The 21,653-nt window shown below is 41.1% G+C and overlaps 1 long non-coding RNA gene across 1 annotated transcript in view; it reads left to right on the plus strand.

Moving 5' to 3' along the window:
• The window catches only part of LOC148844525 (uncharacterized), a 40,151-nt gene extending 20,170 nt beyond the window's left edge, over positions 1-19,981 (plus strand). The window contains exon 2 of the long non-coding RNA XR_016102466.1: positions 19,682-19,981. This is a non-coding gene — a long non-coding RNA (uncharacterized LOC148844525). The remainder of the gene's footprint in view (positions 1-19,681) is intronic.
• Positions 19,982-21,653: the final 1,672 nt, after the last annotated feature.

Genomic DNA, 21,653 nt, shown 5'->3' on the forward strand with positions numbered 1-21,653 from the left:
AGAACCTTACCTGAAAAAGCAAATGAGAATAAACACAAACCACCTTCCTCTGTAGATTTGCACACCATGGGGTGGTCTCAATTCGACTGAACTTCAACCCATGGGAAAGTTTTTTGAATTGCCGATGTCCTTTTTATCACCATTCCTAGAGCCTTGAAGACTGAGGATGTTCTATGAGAGAGAGGATTACTGGTGCAGGTCCACTCGTAGGTCCAACCAAAAATCCCAAGTCCATTTCAAATAGGTGGGGTGCAATTTGGACTGGGTTAGATTGAGTTGAAGTCAACCCTAACCTCAACCCAGTTCTTTTTTGTTTAAAAAAATGTTCTCACTTAAACTTTTTTAAACTTAAGATTAGCCAGTTAAGGTATATGTAGGAACAAGGTTATGGTGCTTTTAGGAGTACCATACTAAAAATTCTTTACCTTTACTTTATAATTACTGATGCATATACATACTTCCATGCATGGATACATGAATACGTGCATACTGATATGATATTTATATATGCAAATCTGAAGATATTGGGTTCAGGTTTTAGGTTGCCCAAGGCTTCAATCCAAACCCAACCTGAAGTTAATTCAAGATTATAGTTTTCAACGCTAACTCTAACCCGACCTTTTTTTTATCAGCAAAGAAGAATTTTATTTGATATTAGATTTAAAATTTTAAAATTTTACAACTTTGTGTATGGGATTCGAACTCCCACACTATTACATATTTCTGTCCCTCTTTACATTGCAGCCCAAAACAATTGTTGCCTCAAAGCCCCTTGTTTAGCAAGATAATCAGCTAGCCCATTTGCACTCCTTCTAACCCATTTGAATTCAGCCTCTACCTCCCTTGCGACCTTTTCCATTTCCCTTATCACTTGTTTGAAAGTCCACGAAGAAATTCTATTGTTTTTAGCCCAAGAGATGATCACCTTGGAGTCCCCTTCAACCTCAATATGCCTCATTCCTAGTTGCTTAGTTATCTTCAGTCCTTGTAACATTGCCATTAACTCAGCTTTTAGGGAGTTGCCCATGCCAATAGGTCCAGAGTATAATGCTAATATTCTCCTATCAGAATTTCTGATTACTCCCCCAATACTTGACAATCCCAGATTTCCAAAAGAGCTTCCATCAAAATTCAGTTTGAATTTGTTACCATCTGGAAGTTTCCATTCCATCCTTACTCTCTCTTTCACTCTTGAAAATTGTGTTACTTCTGTCCAGGATCTTATAATGTCTATGACTGAGAACTCTTGAAATATATGCAAAGATCTTACCCAATGAGCTACTTTAACTTTAATTGTATCGATTACCTCCTCAATTGTTCTATTCTTGTCCAAGAATATTCTGTTATTCCCTTCTTCCCAAATCACCCAACAAATAGCTGCTTTTGTAGCTTTTCACATAACCTTCCCTCTTTTCTTTGGTTGCCTCAAAAAAACTAGGTTGAAAAGTCCTACCACATCTTGCGGGGAAACCCACCTGCAACCAAAGAGAAAGCAAAAGAATTCCCAAATGTGATACACAAAGGAACAAGATAATAACAGATGTGTCAAGGTCTCACCACTTTCCTTACAAAGGGAGCACATGTCAAGAGAAAGGCAAGCAAAAGGCCTTCTTCTTTGCAGCATATCACAAGTATTAACTTTGCCAAGGAAAATTTCCCAACAAAAGGCTTGAATTTTTGGGGGGGATAGGCTTACTCCAAATTTCTTTTACAGGGAAAGTCCCCATCCGGGCTAGAAAATTGATAATCATGAATTCTGAAAATCTATAACATTCCTTTCGCCATTGTAGAAGATCAAGACTGTAATCAGTCTTGAATCCTAAAAGGTTTTAGGTTTGTAAAACAGAAGAGAAGATGAGAGAAAATGAGAGAATAGAAGAGAAGCAAGAGAACACAAGTTGCTGAAAGGAGGGACAGATTCTAACTCATTTGCCGTCGCCACTTCAACTTAATATTTATATGTTATGCTAGTTATAGGAAAGGACACATCTGCCCTTGGTGTTTACATCATAACACTTAACAATATAAAACTGAAAAGTAAATAACAACTAAAATAACAGAACTAGAATAACAAAAAAACATAACAAATAGACTAGGTACATTCTACCCTACGGACAGTGGCCCCACAGCTCATCAGTTTCTCTACACTCCCCCTCAAGTTGGGAGTAAATGTTTATCATTCCCAACTTGGATAGATCCGCTTCTAGCTTCCTTCTTGATACGACTTTAGTGAGGATATCTGCTAGTTGCATACTGGAAGTGATGTAAGGGAGGCATACTTCTTGAGATGAGACCCTCTCTCGTACAAAATGCCGGTCAACTTCAATGTGTTTGGTTCTGTCATGCTGCACTGGATTATGTGCTATATTAATAGCTGCTTGATTATCACAATACAACATCAGAGGCTTCTCATACTCAATACCCAACTCCTCAAGTAGAGATCTTAGCCATAGGATTTCAGCCACTTTGTTGGCCATGGACCTGTATTCTGCTTCAACACTCGACCGGGAGACAACACTCTGCTTCTTACTTCTCCAGGAGACAAGGTTTCCTCCCACAAGGGCACAATATCATGAGGTAGACCGTCTGTCATCAAAACTCCCAGCCCAATCGGCATCCGTATAGACCTCCACCTTCATGTGGTTATTGTTCTTGAACAGTATACCTCTACCCGGGCATCTCTTCAAGTATGCTAGTATTCTTTCTGCTGCTAGAAGGTGCGTGGTTCTAGGAGAATGCATGTACTGACTGACAACACTAACTGCATAACTGATATCTGGCCGAGTGAGGCACATATATAGGAGCTTTCCCACTAACCGCTGGAACATAACTTTGTCTTCAAGCAGCTCTCCACTCTCTGCACTAATCCTGTGGTTCTGTTCAATGGGTGTATTTGCAGGTTTGACACCCAGTTTTCCAGTTTCAGCCAACAGATTTAAAACATATTTCCTCTATGAGACAAAGATCCCCTATTTAGATCTAGCAACCTCGATACCCAAAAAATACCGTAGTGGACCCAGATCTTTCACCTCAAACTCTTGATGAAGGAGTTGTTTGAGGGACTCAATCTCATGGCTGTCATTTCCTGTCACCACAATATCATCAACATATACTACAACTAGTGTCAGTGAAGACTCCACCCTCTTGATGAACAGTGTATGATCTGACTGGGCCTGTACATAACCGAACTTCCCAAGAGCTAGTCTGAATCTGTCGAACCAAGCTCTAGGTGACTGCTTCAAACCATACAATGCCTTATTGAGCCGGCAGACCTTCTTACCTGTCTCTGTATTATAGTATCCAGGAGGCAACTGCATGTAAACCTCTTCCTGCAAGTCCCCATTCAGGAAGGCATTTTTAACATCCATTTGGTACAAAGGCCAAGTGTGGCTTGCTGCAAGAGATAATAAAACCCGAATGGTGGTCATCTTGGCTACCGGGGCAAACGTATCTAAGTAATCTATACCATAAGTTTGAGTGAACCCTTTTGCAACTAGTCGAGCTTTGTACCTCTCAATGGAACCATCTGCATTGTGCTTTACAGTAAATACCCATCTGCATCCAACTGGTTTCTTTCCTTTGGGTAAGTCAACTAGCTCCCAAGTATTATTTTTCAACAGGGCATCCATTTCAACTTGCATTGCACCTCTCCACTCTGGGACTGATAGAGCCTCTTGCACTGTTCTTGGAATAGGGACATTGGAAATGGAACTAAGGTAGGACCTGTAGGTAGGTGATAGACGCTCATAGGATAAAAAATGGGAAATACAGTGGGCTGTAGATGTGGTACAACGTTGTTTCCCTTTACGGACTGCAATCGGAAGATCAAGGTCATCTGTAGGAGGTGAAATGGCAACAATAGAAGAAGTCTCTATGGGTCATGGGATTGTAATGCCTGGACCTGGAGCCGCAGATGAGATTGGAGCTGGTCTGGACTGCTGATGATCGGGATCAACCTGCCTGCACCGCCTGTGATAGACCCTAACTCCTGATCCCTCTGACCACCCTCACCATTGCAGCTCCCCCTCAACTCCTGATCCCTCTGGCCACCCTCACCATTGCAGCTCCCATCACCCAATGGAATAGGTAAAGGAACTACCCCACTCTCACTGCTCTCCCCCTGAAGACATGGACCTAAACCCCTACTCTCACTGCTCTCCCCCTGAGGAGAAACCCGAGGATAATAGGGTGTCTCCTCAAAGAAAGTGACATCCATGGAGACGAACTTCCTCCCTGAGACAGGATCATAGCAGCAATACCCCTTTTGAGTTCGTGCATAACCAAGGAAAATGCATTTGGAGGCCTTGGGTTCAAACTTGGAGTGATGGGGTCTGAGAAGTTGAACAAAGCAGGTACAACCGAATGTCTTAAGGGGAATAGAAAACAACTCCTCATGTGGGTATAGAAGGGAAAAAGGAGATCGCAAATCAAGAACCCGGGAAGGAATCCGATTAATAAGATAGACCGCCGTGAGGATAGCATCACCCCAGAAGCGAATAGGGACATTGGAGGTAAACATAAGATTTCTAGCCACCTCCAAGATGTGCCTATTCTTCCTTTCTGCAACCCCATTCTGCTGAGGTGTATGAGGGCAAGAGCTCTGATGGATAACCCCATGAGTAAGAAGGTAAGATGCCAATGACTTAGCAAAGTACTCCTTTGCATTATCAGATCTAAGAACTTTAATCTTGGCATCAAACTGGGTTAGGATCATTTGGTGAAAGTTTTGGGTCAGGGCGGGAACCTCATCTCGTGAACGCATAAGATAAACCCAAGAAAACCAGGTATGGTCATCAACAAATAACAAAAAATATCTGTACCCACCCATAGAAGGAATGTGATATGGCCCCCAAACATCCGTATGCACGAGATCAAAAGGACGATTACTCCTTTTATTACTCAATGAATAAGAGTTTCTACAATGTTTAGCAAACTCACAGCTTTCACATTGCAACTGGGACAACTCAACAGACTCAAACAAAGTAAGAAACAAACTCTTTAAGGATCGAAAAGACAAATGACCCAATCGGTTATGCCAAAGCATAACCGAACTCACACTCTGGGAAACAAGTGACCTCTTACCCACTGACTCTTCCCGACGAGAACTCTCCCCGAGCAGATAGATTCCATTCGTCTCACGGCCAGTCCCAATCACCTTTTTCGTCTCCAGGTCCTGAAAAACACACCGGTCAGGGAAGAAAGTTATTGAGCAGTTCATGTGTTTGGTAATACTACTGACTGAAAGGAGGTTAGTATCAAGCTTAGGAACATGTAAGACAGAAGACAAGGAGATCGTATCTGATAACTTAATGTCCCCCTTCCCAAAAATAGGAACCAGGGAGCCATCAGCAATAGATACTCTATCCCTACCAGATGACAAATGGTAAAGAGGTAAACAATGAAGGTAAGCTAGTCATGTGGTCGGATAGAGTATCTATTGCTGAGGCATGGTAGGCTGGAGCTAGAGTACCTGAATTTACGGTTGTAAGCTGACAACCCATCTCAGAAACATTACCATAACTGATGCTCCCAAAGCCGCCTTCTGCCTGATTTTTAAACTCCACCTCGGTCAAGTCTTAAAACAGCACTTGGACTACCAATCACAACCAAAAACAGTATAGGCCTGATTTGTATTCATAGTGTATGTGCACAACTAGGATAACTCTGATATGAAACCAACAAACAAACACAACAGTGGCTGTCCGTAGAGCTCTAACCCCTTTAAGAGAGTTCCATAACCCCAAAAAACTCTGAAAAACAGCTTAGAAGGAGGTCTGATTTGCCTTTGCAGAATTAGGGTTTTAATCAGTCCTTAAAGTGATCAATTCAGTTGCATAATCTAATCAGTACTGTATAGATAGACTTGCAGTAGGGTTAATATGAAACCCTAGAATCTGATCAATGCCAATAATAGACCTGAGGACAGCTCTAGGTAGATCACAAGGTTCAGTCTAGCACTAGGGCTTGCCGCAAGATCACTTCAACCTATCTTTTCTTAGAAAAGTAAATGACTTACAAGAAAAGAATTGATCTGAAAGCTGAAAGCTGATCCGAAACTGATCTGATCTGAAAAGACGGTTACTTTTCAAACAGAGTCAAGGAAGTAAGTCTGAAAGCTTATCCGAAACTGATATGATCTGAAATTGATCTGATCCGATCAGAAATACCAACACAAAATCGATGTGATCTGAAACTGGTCTGATCCGATCAGGAATACCAACACAAAACTGATCTGAAATCAACCGCCTATCAATCTGAGATGCCGTTCTCTGAAATCACTATTGTGGGGCCCACTACTGTGAGAGCAAAAATAGGGTTTCAACTGTAGGTTTGAGGAAAATTAGTGATATGAAATCACTAAAGTGCTCAGCTGCACTCTCCAAGCAGTCCGCACCAGTGGGACTTGTCGTAGGGCACTGTGAAACCCTAAAAACTAATCCCCTTTGAAGAGGAGGGTTTAGCCCAACAATCAAACCCTAGACACAAACTTAATCACAGTTCGGCAAGCCAAACCCTAGAGCAAACTTGAACACAGTTCGGCCCCTCTTTCTAGATAGGTCCAACCTATCTCGGCTGATTGCAATCTCTAAAAGTCAGTAAAGAAACAAACTTACTTACTGATTACCTGCCTTCGGTGTACTGTCTTCTAGGGTTACCTGAACCCTAACCTTCGTTGCCTCTTCCTGATTACCAACTCTCTGCAGGCTGCGGCAAGTCTTCAACTGCTGCGAACCTCTCCTGGTAATCTCCAAGATTCAGCCGCCGAAAAACTTCTTCAAGACTTCCAGCCCTAGCTAGTTCTCATGTGGTCGGCTGGACTAGATACACATGAGAAGCCCTAGATAGGCTCTGATACCATGTAGAAGATCAAGACTGTAATCAGTCTTGAATCCTAAAAGGTTTTAGGTTTGTAAAACAGAAGAGAAGATGAGAGAAAAGGAGAGAATAGAAGAGAAGCAAGAGAACACAAGTTGCTGAAAGGAGGGACAGATTCTAACTCATCTGCCGCCGCCACTTCAACTTAATATTTATATGTTATGCTAGTTACAGGAAAGGACACATCTGCCCTTGGTGTTTACATCATTACACTTAACAATATAAAACTGAAAAGTAAATAACAACTAGAATAACAGAACTAGAATAACAAAAAAACATAACAAATAGACTAGGTACATTCTACCCTACGGACAGAGTGGCCCCACAGATGTGGGGCCCACATCAGTTTCTCTACAGCCTTCTATTGGGAAATTTGGGTAGGAGTAGAACTGTAGATGGAGGGGGAGAGAGGATTCAGAACTGTAGGAAGATGGAGAGCTGAGGTGTCGATTGAAGCTAAGACCTTCAAGTTTGAAGAGGAACGGGTAAGAGGTAAGGAAGCACTAAAGATAAGAGAGAACAACAGGGCGACAATACTTGTTCTAAACAAAGTCATCATATGGATGAAAGGATTTGTAGATGGGGCTATCAACTTCGACAAGTTTGAGTTCTAAACGAACTTAATGTCAGTTCCAGGCAAGAAGTATGTAATAGAATTGAAGAGAAATTGGAAGGGGTGGTTCATCACAGTGGAGGAGCTCTTTGGAACATCTGGAAAACAGATGCTCTGTGTACCGAAAGGGAGAATGCAGAAAGGATGGAAGGTCTTTGTGAAGGTGCTGCAGTCCTTTCTTGAAGCATTGGAAACTAGAAAGATGGAAGGAGTGGAGGCAACTGGTCAAAACTTCAAAGACCATGGGCGAAGACAAGTGGAGTCAGTGTCATTTGGAACTACTGGAAGTGCAGAAGTCCAAAACCTTCAGACGTCCGAAGTGGGTGGTGGCTTGTTCATCTATACAGCGTCGTATTCTGGTGGGAGCAGGGAAGGATGCTTGGAAGAAAAGAATGGTTCTGGTGGCTGATAAAAAAGTGAAAGAATGGAAGAAGGTCCTGGAGGTTGTTGCTGGTGAGATAGGTGTTGGAGATGAAGCAACGTTGGTTCCATTTGCATATACGAATGTTGTGTTGGATGTGGGCGATCAGGAACTGAGCTTTGAAGTTGTAGCAGTGGACGGGGACCTTATACAGGTCCAGAACTGGAGCCCCATCTACAATGAAGTTGCAGTCCAAGATGGGTGTGTTAGGTTGAAACTTGTAGGTCTCCCATTCCACCTTTGGTGTGACTCTGTTCTTGAACACATTGTACAGAGTCTAGGAGGAGTCTTGGTGGAAGCTAATAAACTGAACTTGGTCGCCATCGAGAGGCATCAAACATGAGAATATGCCGAGGTTTTTTGAGGTTTGTTCGGATGGTGTGTGGTTCAAAGTCTAGGTAGCTACAGAACTTACAGGGGAGAGTGGGACATTGCGAAGATATTCCGGGACGACTCAGAGGAAGACAGGAGGTGTGTAAGAGGAGGCCAGGAAGGTCAGACAGAGGAAGCAAGAAGCTTGGGACCCCATGAAACAAGCAAGACTAAAGGTCTGAAGCGGGAAAACCTATACCCAAGACCTTGGATTGTGCAAGGCATAAATGAAAGGGCGAATCAGGAGAATCTGAAGTAGAGCTATAACATACCAATCGGGGGTGAATTAGGGGTACAGAGAAGAGATCAACATGTTGACCAAAGGACAGAAGGACTCTCCCACCAACCCAGAGAGACAGATATTTGACCAACCTCGGGATCTAGAAAGGGAGGCCGGATAATCAAGTGAATTCGGATTTTGTTACTAATGCTTTTTTTTGTGTCCTTTGTTCCAGATTCTGCTTCCAATCCATGTCTTGATGCCCATGTATGTGCAGTCAATCAAGAGGGTGGGGTTTCAGAGGTGTTGGAAAGGGAGGTGAAGAACAACGAAGAGGAGCGGGAAGGGAGATATAGAAAAGAGAAAGTGTGAGCAATTATTGAGAGGGTATTCAAAGAGGTGGAAGGAAATGTAATATGGAGAAGGGGTGAAGAGGAGAGAAGAGGGGTGGGTCCACTGGAGAGAAGGGAAAGGAGGGTAGGGAAGGAAAGGATAATGTAGAGTGCACACTGGAGGAGGGAGGAAATGTGATAAGGGTGAGGGATGGAGAGGAGAGAGGAGGGGAGGGATCAGAGGAGAGGAGGATAGGGCCGAAAGGAATGTGGAGGAAGGTCAGTGGGGGAGGAACCTAGGCAAGAGGAGTTAATAGCAGATTTTGTGGGGAAGTTGGGATGCAGATTAGAAGATCTGAATGCGCTGAAGGAGGGGTTACAGAAGAGGAGGGAGCTCAGAACAAAAAAGAGAAAGTTGAGTGAAGTTGAGATATTGAAAAGAGATGCGGAAGGTGATAAGAAGTTTGGGGCAAAAGGGGATAGGAGGAAAGGGGGAAAGTAGTGGGTAGGTGTAGAAGGGAATTAAGGAAAGAGTGAGAATGAAGATACTAAGCTGGAATATGAGGGGAATAGGAAGTGCGAGGAAAAGAGCAACAATAAAAGAGGTATGACCTAGACATCGTAATGTTACAGGAGTCCAAGAGGATGGAGTTTAATGATAAATGGGCATGGAGTGTATGGAAAGTGAGGGGGATCAGTTGGGTAGTAGCTCCCTCCCGAGTTGCTTCAGGGGGGGATAGTGACCATGTGGAAGAGGGATGTGGTAGAGGGATTAGAGGAACTGATTGGAAAATTCTCAGTTTCCATGAAGTTCAAACAACAAGAGGATGGATATGTGTGGGTGCCCACAAATGTTTATGGGCCAAATTATTATAGAGAAAGAAAGGAATTGTGGGAGGAATTGGCTGATACAAGAGGACTGTGGGATGGGCCTTGGTGTGTGGGTGGGGACTTTGATGTGATCAGATACTTAGAGGAAACAAATAAGACCAATCAGAGGGTGACAACTAGCATGAGGAAGTTTAACAGGTTTATGGATGCCTTTGAGCTTAGGGAGATACCTCTAGCCTAGAAGATTTTTACTTGGTCAAATCTCCAATCTAGACCCATTTGCTCTAAGTTGGATAAGTTCTTGTTTTCTTTGGATTGGGAAGAACACTGGGGGAACTTGGCATCTAGAGCCCTACCTAGGTTGACCTCAGATCATTGGCCCATAGTGATTTGCATGGAAGAGAGGAGTGGAGGACCTACTCTTTTTAGATTTGAAAATATGTGGTTACTCCATCCCAGGTTTACAAATAGGGTAAGGGAGTGGTGGAATGGGAGGGGATGATATTTCATAAAAAGCTACAATTCCTGAAATCAAGGAGTGGAATATGTTGGAGTATGGGAGGCTAGAAGAAAGAAAGAGAACTCTGAAGGACAAAATTGAAAGCCTCGATTTCAAAGAAGAAAGGGGGGAATTTAGAGAGGGGGACAATGAACTAAGAAAAGACTTGAGAAGACAGCTAGAGGACTACCTACATAAGGAGGAAGTTAGCTGGAGGTAGAAATCTAGGTGTAAATGGTTGCAAGAGGAGGACAGAAATACTAGGTACTTTCACTCTTTGGCAGATGGACAAAGAAGGAGAAATTTCATTACCAAACTGGTTGTGGATGGAATTGAGTTAACTCAACAAGAGGAGATAACTGGGGCATGTGTAGAACATTTTAAATCTATTCTAAGAAGGCCTGTAAGTGGAAGGGTGTGGGTGGAAGGATTGGACTGGCCAGATGTAGGGAGGGATAACAGGAGAAGTTTGGAGAGGGGGTTTGACTTGGAAGAGATTAAGGAAGTTGTATTTTCTATGGATAGAACAAAAGCTCTAGGGCTGGATGGTTTTACAATGGCTTTCTATCAGGATTGTTAGGATTTTCTGAAAGAGGACCTTATACGGGTTTTTGAGGAGTTTCATAGGAGAGGAATTATTAATCCGGGGGTGAACTCCACTTTCATTGCTCTGATTCCCAAAAAGAAAGAAGCCTCACACCCAAGGGACTTTAGACCAATTAGTCTGGTCAACAGCCTATACATGATCGTTGCAAAAGTGTTATCTTTGAGACTGAAGAAGGTATTGCTAGACTTAATTGAACAAAATTAGGGTGCCTTTGTGAGTGGAAGATAGATTACAGATCAAATCCTCATTGCTAATGAGAGTGTGGAGAGTTTTAAGAAAGATAAAAAGAAGGGGGTGGTTTGTAAAGTGGAGTTGGAGAAGGCATATGACATGGTGAATTGAGAATTTTTTAGGAAAGTCATGACCAAATTGGGGTTTGGGGCTAGATGGTGTAAATGGATCATGAGGTGTGTTCGGAACTGTCATTACTCAATACTAGTGAATGGGACAATGGTAGATATTTTCCTAGCCACTAGGGGTATAAGACAGGGTGACCCCCTATCCCCTTTTCTGTTCTTACTTGTTGCTGATGATGGGAAGTTTGATTCACAGAGCAAACTCTAGGGGCCTCATTAGAGGATGGAGGTTTGGTAGGGAGGACATCCCACTCACTCACTTACAATTTGTTGATGATACGATCTTGTTTTATGGAGGTAATATGAGATTCATCAAGAATTTGAAATTAGTGATTCAACTTTTTGAGCAAATGTCAAACCTAAAAGTGAACTTCAAGAAGAGTTGTGTAGTGAGTGTGAATATAGAGGAGGGAGAGGTTAGGGAGAATGCAGAAGTGCTTGGGTGTGAAGTCTGAGATTGGCCTTTGAGTTATTTAGGTTTGCCCCTAGGTGATACTCCCAAGAGAGAGAGTTTTTGGAGCCCAGTGGTGGAGAGATTTAAAAAAAGGGCTTGCTTCTTGGAAAAAGAATTATCTCTCCCTTGGTGGAAGGACTACGCTGATCAAGGCCACGCTAGTAAACTTACCCATTTATTTCCTTTCAATGTTCAAAATTCCAGTGAAGGTTTCTAGTAGGTTGGAGAGATTAATGAGAGATTTCCTTTGGGAGCCGGGAAAGGAGGAGATGGACCATAGAGTTAGCTAGAAAATGGTGACCAGGAGTAAAGCTTGTGGAGGTTTGGGGCTCGGGAATATCGGGAAAAGGAACTCGGCCCTCTTGGGAAAGTGGTTGGAGGTTTCCTTTGGAGCAGGAGAAGCTATGGGCTAGAATAGTGGCAAGCATACATGGGATGGAGCAGAATGGATGGGATGCTGGAATCAGAGTAAGGTCCACAAGCAATTCACCTTGGAAATCCATTCATGATTTGCTTCCAGTCTTCTCCTCACTTGTCAGGTATGATTTGAATTCTGGCACTTGCATAAAATCCTGGGAACAAATTTGGGTGGGGAATGTTCCACTTAAGGACCAGTTTCCTTCCTTGTATGCCCTTTCTAATTTAAAAATAAGCCAATTTCTTTTTCCATCACCCATTCCCAAATTGAGGAGGGCTGTGAGGGAGTCTGACCTCCACAGTGTCTTGAGCCTCCTTGACCTTCTTGATAATGTCTTCATTGACCCCTCTAAGGTGGAATCTAGAACTTGGACCCCGACCCCCACGGGGCTCTTTTTCCTGTGCTTCCTTTTTCAAAATCTTATGTCAATCCACCAGTCCTACAACCTCCCCTTTTCCAGTTAATGAGGTTTGGTGCAGACCAATTCCTCCTAGGGTTGGTAGTTTTTGTTGGGAAGCCTATCTGGAAAGATTCAATGCTGGTGATTTGCTTCAAAAGAAGAAACCCAATACATGCTTATCAACTCATTGGTGTGTTCTATGCAAAGCGGATGGGGAGACTAGTTTTCACTTAATGGTGTCATACCAATTTGCAAAGTCAATTTGGGAATGGGTTTTTTCTCTCTTTGGGCACAAGTGGAACCCTCCTTCAAATCTGTAGAGCCTTTTTTCTCCTTTGTTCATGTGGTGCGTGAAAAGGGGAAGGACTATGTGGAGAGGACCGAGGGCTAAAGTATGCTGGTCTTTATGGGAAGAAAGAAATCTTAGAATCTTCTCAGATGAAGAGAGAGGGGCTGAAGAATTGAGGGCTATGATCCAAAACAGGTCTGTACAGTGGATGAAATCTCTAGAGCTATTCACAAACTACACAGTGGATAACATGTTGAGGAAGTGGGGTGAGATTGCAGTATGAAGTCCAAATCAGTTGTGAAGGTGTCTTGGACACCCCCACCTGCTGGATTCCTAAAAGTGAACTTTGGTGGGAGTTGTAGGGGGAGTCCTGGACATATAGGGATTGGGGGTGTTTTTAGGGATGAGAACGGGGTTATTTCAGCCATGTTCTCAAGTCCAATTGGAGTGGGGGATTCTCTTAGAGCTGAGATCTTGGCAGTTATGGAAGGAGTTCAGAAAGCTAAGGAGATGGACGTCAGAAAATTCATAATTGAAGGGGACTCAGAGGTGGTAATAGGGTGGCTGAGGAAAGACAACTGTGGATTATGGAAGTACAGCAATGAGAGAAGAAAGTTCAAGTGGCTGGTGCGGGAAATGGAAATCATGATGAGTTGGGTTTAAAGATCAGCCAACTCTATAGCTGATGGGCTAGCTAAATAGGGGATAGAAAGGGATGTAATGTTTTGGGCTAAGTTGTAACTAAATTGCCTTTTTTTTTCCTTTTCTTTCTTTGAGGACTTAAGTTGTTTTTGCAAGATAAGAGTGTTTGTCTTCCTTGCTGTAACTATTCTTGTGATATTTTAATAAAATTGCTGAAGTTGTTATTGATCAAAAAAAAAAAAAAAAGAAAGTCCCCATCCGGGTTGTTAGGTGTGGCAAGAACACTAAAAAGGGAGGAACGAGAGAAGAGACCATCTGAGGAACCTTTCCATATTCTAGAATCTTCCAAGGATGGGTCCAAATGAACCTGTCCTAAAAGATCCAGCAACTGAACTAAAGAGGCACATTCATTTTCCCTGAGACCCCTTCTAAATCCCATATTCCAATTGACCCCATTTGGCCAGGATCACCCATTTGGGCCCCTTCTAAACCCTAACCCGACCTTCAATCCAACCCTTTTTTTCTTTTGGGTTGGGTTCGGGATAACTAGGCCCAAGTTGCACCCCTAATTTTAGATATGATTTAACATGCACTCACCTTCAATTTCCTCAGTGTAGAACATATTTACATAACATTTCCCAGGAGTGAATGTGAAAAATGCAGCAATCAATATTAATTTCCTTCGTAAAAGAAAAGGGGGAAAATGCCAGTCAAATATTTCTTAACAGAATCCCTTCTGTTATTTTTGTTAGATCTGTGAAAACATTCAAAATATCAATTTTTCAATTAAAGGAATTCAAGGCAAACCTAGACTTGGGAGCATATCCTTATTAAGGTTGAACTGTTGAAGATATCCCATATGTCCTCTCTATGAAAGTGCATTTCAAGCCGTTTTCTGTTATCTTCCTTATTACGTACCTAGTCAATTTGAATTATACAGCTCAATCTAATCATTGTCTCTAGAATTTTCCACCTCTACCTGTTCAATGGCATGTTTAGAGAAGAATTTTCCCCTTCTTTTTTTTTTTTATTTTTTATCTCCAGTTGCAATATTGCAGAAGACTTCCATGTTACTGTTTTGTTCGTTGACCCAGTTACCTGTAGTTTTTTTTCCTCCTTTTGTAGCCAACTGATTTATCTTTCCTCAGATTTCTCACGTGCATTCTTTAGGCAGTCTTTCAATAATACAGTGTCCATGATGGCCCTACTTTCTTTCATACCATCTAACCTTTAACTTCCTTTAATAAGACTGGCTTTGTGCTCCCTTAAGACTTTGAAAATTGTATCCATTTCACACCTTCAACTCTTGTTCATAGCCTACCTCTGTTTTCCAACCTCCAGTCATGCAGTAACCTTTGACCTCCTTGAGCTGGGAACTCTCTTTCTAGTATTGCTTCTACCTGCTTTAAAATTTATTGACATTTGGTAAAGAGTAGCCATTAATTGTGCATCTTGAACTTGAGCTATCAGAAACCAACTACTAGTCCATAATTCTTGCTTCAACCTCCTTTAAAATTTATTGATTTTTGGTTAAAGAGTGGCCATTAATTGTGCATCTTGAACTTCAGCTATCAGAAACCAGCTACTCCATACTTCTTGCTTCAACCTGCTTTAAAATATATCCACCCAGTGGCCATTGATCATTAGTTTTGCATATTCAGCGATGTTCTATAGATCCCCTCTTCTGTCATTTTGGAAAATCCCATTCTTATAGTAGGTTTCACTACGAACCTTTCCCATAGGAAGATTGATACATACATGTCATTTAGTGCTTGTCCTATGATTCCCGTTTTTAAAACTTATGATTTTACTATCGAAGTTGCATGAATGGTTGGCTGGGGACCTTATCTTATCATTCGGGTACTTAATGTACTCCTGAAGCTGAGTATGACAACAGAGACAATGTATGAGCTTTTTGGAGCCTTTGAAGCTGCTCATGGAAGCCACCTAGAAATGGAATTAACAAGTCAATGTGATTTATAGTTCAGAATGTTGGGAAAGGGGGTTTCATTATTGGATATACATCAGGTGGTTCTTTGTTTTTCCCCAACTGGGAATTTAAGTTGGTTGGGGATTTTTCTGGTGTTTGATCAAGGCACAAGGATTGACTGGAGTAAAAAGGTCCTGCAAGCTTAGAAAGTTTAGAAGTAGGGATTTACCTTTGAAGCTTTTGGTAATCGATTAGTTTGAGTTGAGTATGGTTGGAGTTAAAAAACCTGATGGATTTTTATCCTTCAACTCCCTCATGAATTTGCATTGATTTTTTTTCTTGTAGCATACCAATAGATCTTATTCTATCCCGTGGCAGTAACTAATTTTTTATCCTTCAACTCCCTCATTTTTATGATTGAATGGAATAGTTGATCTTTCAATGACCCCTTCTTGGTTTGGAAGATTCTTGTAAGTCCCTTGCAATGCATTGAGTTGATGGTACCAATCATAGATGCAAGACTTAAAAATCAAGCTGACTGCGTGGTGCCATGCGCGCCTCCTCAAGGAAAATAGTGCCATTGCCTGATTGCCATAGTTGTTCAGGGCCACCCTATTAGTTTGATCCTTTCCTCTGTCTTTTCATTTTCTGGTAAGTTTAATTTAATCTTTTCCCTTGAGACATGTCATTGGGTTAGTGTGGGTACTGTGGTAGTCTATTTTTGTACAGGTGAGTTGATAACAATGGTGGGGCTATCTGAAAGCTTCTGCCACATTTTGAATGGGATAAAGACAATGGCCGGTCTAAAAGTTAGTACGTTGATGGACTGCATATATTGTCCGCATACAACTAATGACTCCACAGCTTTACCCACCAAGACGAGAGGAAGGGTAATTGTTAATTATACGATCAATGCCGAAAGGATATAATGTTTTCTTTGTACCTCTTGGGAGTGCAGTGCAGTGCATCATAAACAACTCATCTGGAGTATTCCTTCGGTCGATATGGGTTGTTTCCAAATGATAGATTAGATCATTAGAGTCTTCGTCTAACGTCCTCTCACATGGAATTGATGGAGCGTACCAGACATGGAAACGTGTAAACAAAGCAAAACCTGAAACCTGAAAGGAGATCTCTGCCCTACACTCTTGCTCCCGATACTAGGATTGGGAAGCTAGACAATAGACAACTATGACTCAGTTTACTCTTCAAAAGTTCAAAATTTTCTCCAGGCCTGCTAATGAAATCTGCATTGTACTAACTGCTAACCATTGCTCGTTGGCGTTTATGAATGCCCAGAGCCCAGTGCCCACCCAAAGAAGTTTACTCACCGAGGACCAAAGCTAAATAAGATGATATTTAAATTAGCTTTCAACAAAATTATTTACGTTATCGATATGACGAGTTCTGATTCATTGACAAGTGACAACACACTCGTCAAGAATGCGTGTTAACCTTCTTCTATACGTTTTCTGATGGTGTGTGAATGTGATCCCTGTAAGTTTGGGGGCTCACAGGAGTGATCATTTTCAAACTAGCCCAGAAATTCTGGGCTTGGGCCTAAATTTTGTGTTTGGGCCTGGGCCTGCATCAGGCCTGAGCCAAAAAACAAAGTTTACTTCACAGCCGCACACCTTGAATACTACCCTATCAATGACAGCATATTAGAAGTACAAAATGCATTTGAGACGAATGGCTGTAGTGTCTTGTGGGTAGCAGATCCGAGCTTGTGTCAAGCTCCAAATCCAATTGCACCAAAATTTTATGGGTGGCCTGTTAAGAGTGAGCCTTCGGTACAAGGGTTGATCTGCCATGAGGCCATGAGATTGACCAAATCAGATCATGGGCACTGGTGGGAGCCCCCTTCAAAAGGCAGCTTCAAAATTAGTGTTGATGCCAGTGTTAAGCTTAACATTGGTCCTTATTGCGGTGTCTTTATTAGGAATTGCCTTGCAGAGTTGGTTCTCTTTTTGACTTTGATCAGAGCAGTGGTTCGTCTCTCTTTCAAGCGGAGGCGTTTGTTGTGCTTTTTGGTTTAAATCTAGCAAGCTTGTTGGGTGATTACAACGTCATCTTAGAAAGTGATTGTGAACTCTTAGGCTGTTTTTGGTTTGAAGGAAAAGATAAGGAAAGGAAGGGGGAGGTAGGGAAATTTGCATAAGTTTTGTTTCTGTTCTCTACCCTTTTCTTCAAACCAAACACAACCTTAGGGAATGTTTGTCATCATTGGTATAGTAATTCTGTTTTTTTTTTTTTGGTGCGTATTATGTGTTATTTGATGCCATTTTAGACACCACACGGACAAAAAGGTAAAATGTTGTTTTCATTGCAAGAAACATCAAAATGATGTTTTCTCCAAAAATTCTCTCACAGAATTCGAAGTAACTTTTGGTCCTAATATCAATAAGAATAATCTTTTTAATATAATTATTAAAATAGATTAACTTTTTTAAAAAAATATCAAATAGAGGCAGAAACACTATTCATCTTCTTCCTCCTTCAAGCCACCAAATAAATCTCACCCAATCCCGATTTCTAGGCTTTAATGGTGTCCAAAACTGCTTTAGATACCTCCAATGAGCTTTTGAGAGACCAAAATATTTACATCCCCTATTATGCCGCTCACGTCATCAATTCCTAAATTATGAACAAGGTTCATAGTTGTGAAATCTTGCGTAATCACCACTTATAGAGCTTCTTTGAGGGAAGATCAGTTGGGTCAAGCAAAGAGTCATCGTTCGAGCGTTGGGTCACCTGGCCAATTATAAAAGAACATTCAAGGTTGTTGTGCAACACGAAGAAGAGATAGTCCAGCTAGCCATGCAGTTGGCTTCCGCCTGCCTTGATGTGATGTACGTTAGGTTTGTCGGGGTGAAGGATAGGAAGAAGAGATTGAAGTACCAATGCGACTTTCTTACCAAAGGGGCGGGAAGCTTGGAGATGGAAAATCGAAAAGCAGAGGAATGGACTTGCCAAATTCAATGCTGGTCTCTCTAGAAAATCAAGCAAAGGAATGCGCTCATAATGGATTACAAAGAAAACAAATCAAAATTCAAGAACAAAAGGGTAGAGGTATCTTAATGATGGAGGCCCATCACAAGGCCCATCTCACCCCTAGGTGCGACAGCTCCTAGGATAAGGATAAGTCCAACTAAGATCCAAAAATTCAAGATAAGGGATCTAAGAATCCAAGATTAGCAAGACTCTTCCAAGATTATCAAAAAAGACTCCAAGAAGCATCAAGATTAGCAAGATAATCCAAGATTCATGCATCTAGGGAGATCAAACGGTGGAGATCAAACCAAGGAGAGTTCGGTCCTATCATATTAGATATTTAGATCTATCCTAGTTGTTATTTCCTAGTTCTTTTACAATTTCCAAATGTATTATAAATAATGCTATTTTCCCAAAATTAAGAATCAATTCATACTTCATAATTTCAGAGTTTCTTCAATTTCTCTTCTTCCAATTTTTGCCACATTTTCTCTCTCCTGGAGAATTCGGTGTTCTTCGCTAGAAGCTAGCGATCACCTGGTGCTTGCATAGCCAGCCCGGTTTTTCATTGCTTCCACGCTGCATCACTTAAGAAGAAGAAAAATGAGAGAGAGAGAGAGAGATTTGTTCCGTGGTCTAGAAGAAAAATGAGATGAACAGTATTCTTACCCCTTTTGATATTTTACAAAAAAAAGTTAATATATTTTAGAAATTATATTAAAGTTTTATTTTTATTGATATTAGGGCCCAAAAGTTGCCCTTATCAGCTAGAATCCCAAAAAGGATGAGGGAGAGAATAAATGCGACATTGCAAAAATGCCTGAGAGAAACGACCGTATACCAAACACCTTCTTGGTAGATTGTATTTTGTATTGTGGTGCTGCTTGTCCAAAAACACTCCCTTTTTGTATTGAATAAAGTTTGTGTGGTTATTAGATAGGATTAGTGTTGTTAGTTATCCTCCAAGCTGGTTATTAGATAGGATTAGGTTGGAGTCGCCTCCTAGTTAATGTAGTGTGATCTGGTCTTGGAATTCTTAATTATTTTTTATTGAAATTTTCTTTAACCAGAAAAAAAAAATTAAAAGATCATGAGTCCTGCAAGACTCATCTTAAGATTGGAATCTGTATGCTGGTGGGTCTCAGGTCTCATCTTAGCCCACCCTCACCACATCTCCCACCATTGACTAAAATGACTGGCATAGATGCTTGTCTTGAGACTTGAGAGTTGAGGCTTGGGATTCAATTCAAATTCCGTTGAGAGTTGAGACGTTAATTCATCCACGACAATTGCTATTGTCATGGTCACGGCACCATCATACTTAAAGCTACTAATTGACCATTTTGTGATATCATTTCTCACGGTCTCATTCCACTGACTCTACTAATCAGTACCCAATTTTAATATACAAAACATTTTCATTACAGGTTGGCGATTTGATAAAATGTCCCCACATGAAGGTGACCTTCACAGTTTCCCTTTTTACCATTGGATTGGACGATATGATAATACAATTACAAGGTGGTTAGGGATATTGTAGATTCAAATCTGATGTCATTATCATCATCATCATCCAAGTTTTATTGTATAATTATGTTTCGATATGATATGATATATTTATATTGTATGAATACTTTGAACCTTATTATACGGAGTTGACTAAGATTCTAATCTGATGTCTGAAAATCAAATCACCACCCTTCATTAATAAATCAGGGATTGTGAAAGATAAAGTGGATTCAGGGGTTTCAATTCTTGGTTGGTTTTGTAGCGAAAACGTGATGGATCATAACCAGTACCATTACCATTCAGAGGCCATTTTTGTCGCCATCTTTATCACGAGAGACCACATACCTCTCGACATCTGATCTGACCTCGTGGAAGGTATGAAGAAGCTCTCTTCTCTCTGCTCTCTGCACTGCAGCTCTCCAGTCTCCACAGTGCACGCTTAGATATGTGCACTGTTTCAGAATTCAGTGTGAGAAGGCTGTGATTTTCAAACCGACGTCATCTTTACTTCTTTAGCGCCAGTCTTGCCCGTGAATGGAGCCTAATCAGAACAAAGAAAGAATAAATAAATAGAAATCTTATTTGTAAGCCTTGGCAGCATTATTTATTTGGTAGAGGTTCAGGTTGCATTCCATTTGTGCCGAGGATCCGAGTTACTGTGTCCTGATGAGAAAATAACCTTTCCAGCCGGTTGCCCGTCAGCCTCCTCCGCAAGTTGAACAACAAAGAGGGGTGGAGCGGAAGCTTCATTCTGAGTCCGAGCTATCTCTTATTGACTATTGTAATAACAGCGTTGCAAAGTTCAACATGACTTTCAAGAGAGAAAATATTTGGAAAAGACGAACATGTTCACGTGAAAACGAAGGGAGGATCAGGAAACCCGGGTTTGCTTTTTTTCCAAAGGCCTAGGTTTAATGCTGCTCTCTTACACTATTTTTCACTGTCCAGAGAAAAGGTGAACAGTCTTGAGTCTTGACTAATGTGACTCTTTGGGTCAAAACTCAAAACTCTTCCCATGTGGCAACTTCACCCCCAACCACCAACAGGCCTTGCCACGTGGCAATAAAAAGTCCGGGTTGTTCAATCCTCCAAAGTCTAAAGCTTCTACGCATGACACACCTCATGGCTCATGGAGGATTCGGCACATAAAAAGGCCTGTCTATCCTGACACAAGTGTGGCAGTGGCCAGTGGGTACTCAATAGACCCTGGACCAATTAACAGGGCGCAGGTTCTATATTTGCCATTCATTTGAGATTGAATTTGAGGCCCGTTGCAATGCGGGATCGAGGTCAATAGATTTCGAAAAAATCTCTTGTTACATTAATAAGGCTACGTTTGGGAGTGATTAAAAATAAATGTTTATTTGAATAAATACTTATTTTGGATTGGCACACCACATTATTTTGAAAATACCCATACTACTTCTATTTTAAATAAATATGTTTTCACCAAACACTCATGAGGACTTGTTTTTCAAATAAATACTCCTAAACTTAACATCCGTTTAATAATTAGAAACAATCCAATTAAGATCCCAACTGCATTTCTGGTTTTTACGCTGCCTGCATAGGATTCTCACATCTTCCTCTCCCGGTGCTCATGGTTATACTTCTTTTGCTCAACAACAAGTTTACTCTATTTTTTATTATTTGTATTTTTTCACTTTTCTTGCTGTTTGAATTCTACGCTATTATAATCTAAGCATTTAATGATTGAATCTTACCTTTATGGCTTTATAAAAAGACAATAAAATCGATTCAGATTAAATCCAAATATGATATTTTGGATTTGAAATTTTACGAATCAGGTCGAGTTACATAGTCATAATAATTATAACATAAATAATGATGTAAGTAGCTAGTTTAATAATTAATGAAATATAACATAAA

This window comes from Nelumbo lutea, chromosome 7, assembly GCF_056320005.1.
Source record: "Nelumbo lutea isolate HS-2025 chromosome 7, American lotus-T2T, whole genome shotgun sequence".
Taxonomy (NCBI): domain Eukaryota; kingdom Viridiplantae; phylum Streptophyta; class Magnoliopsida; order Proteales; family Nelumbonaceae; genus Nelumbo; species Nelumbo lutea.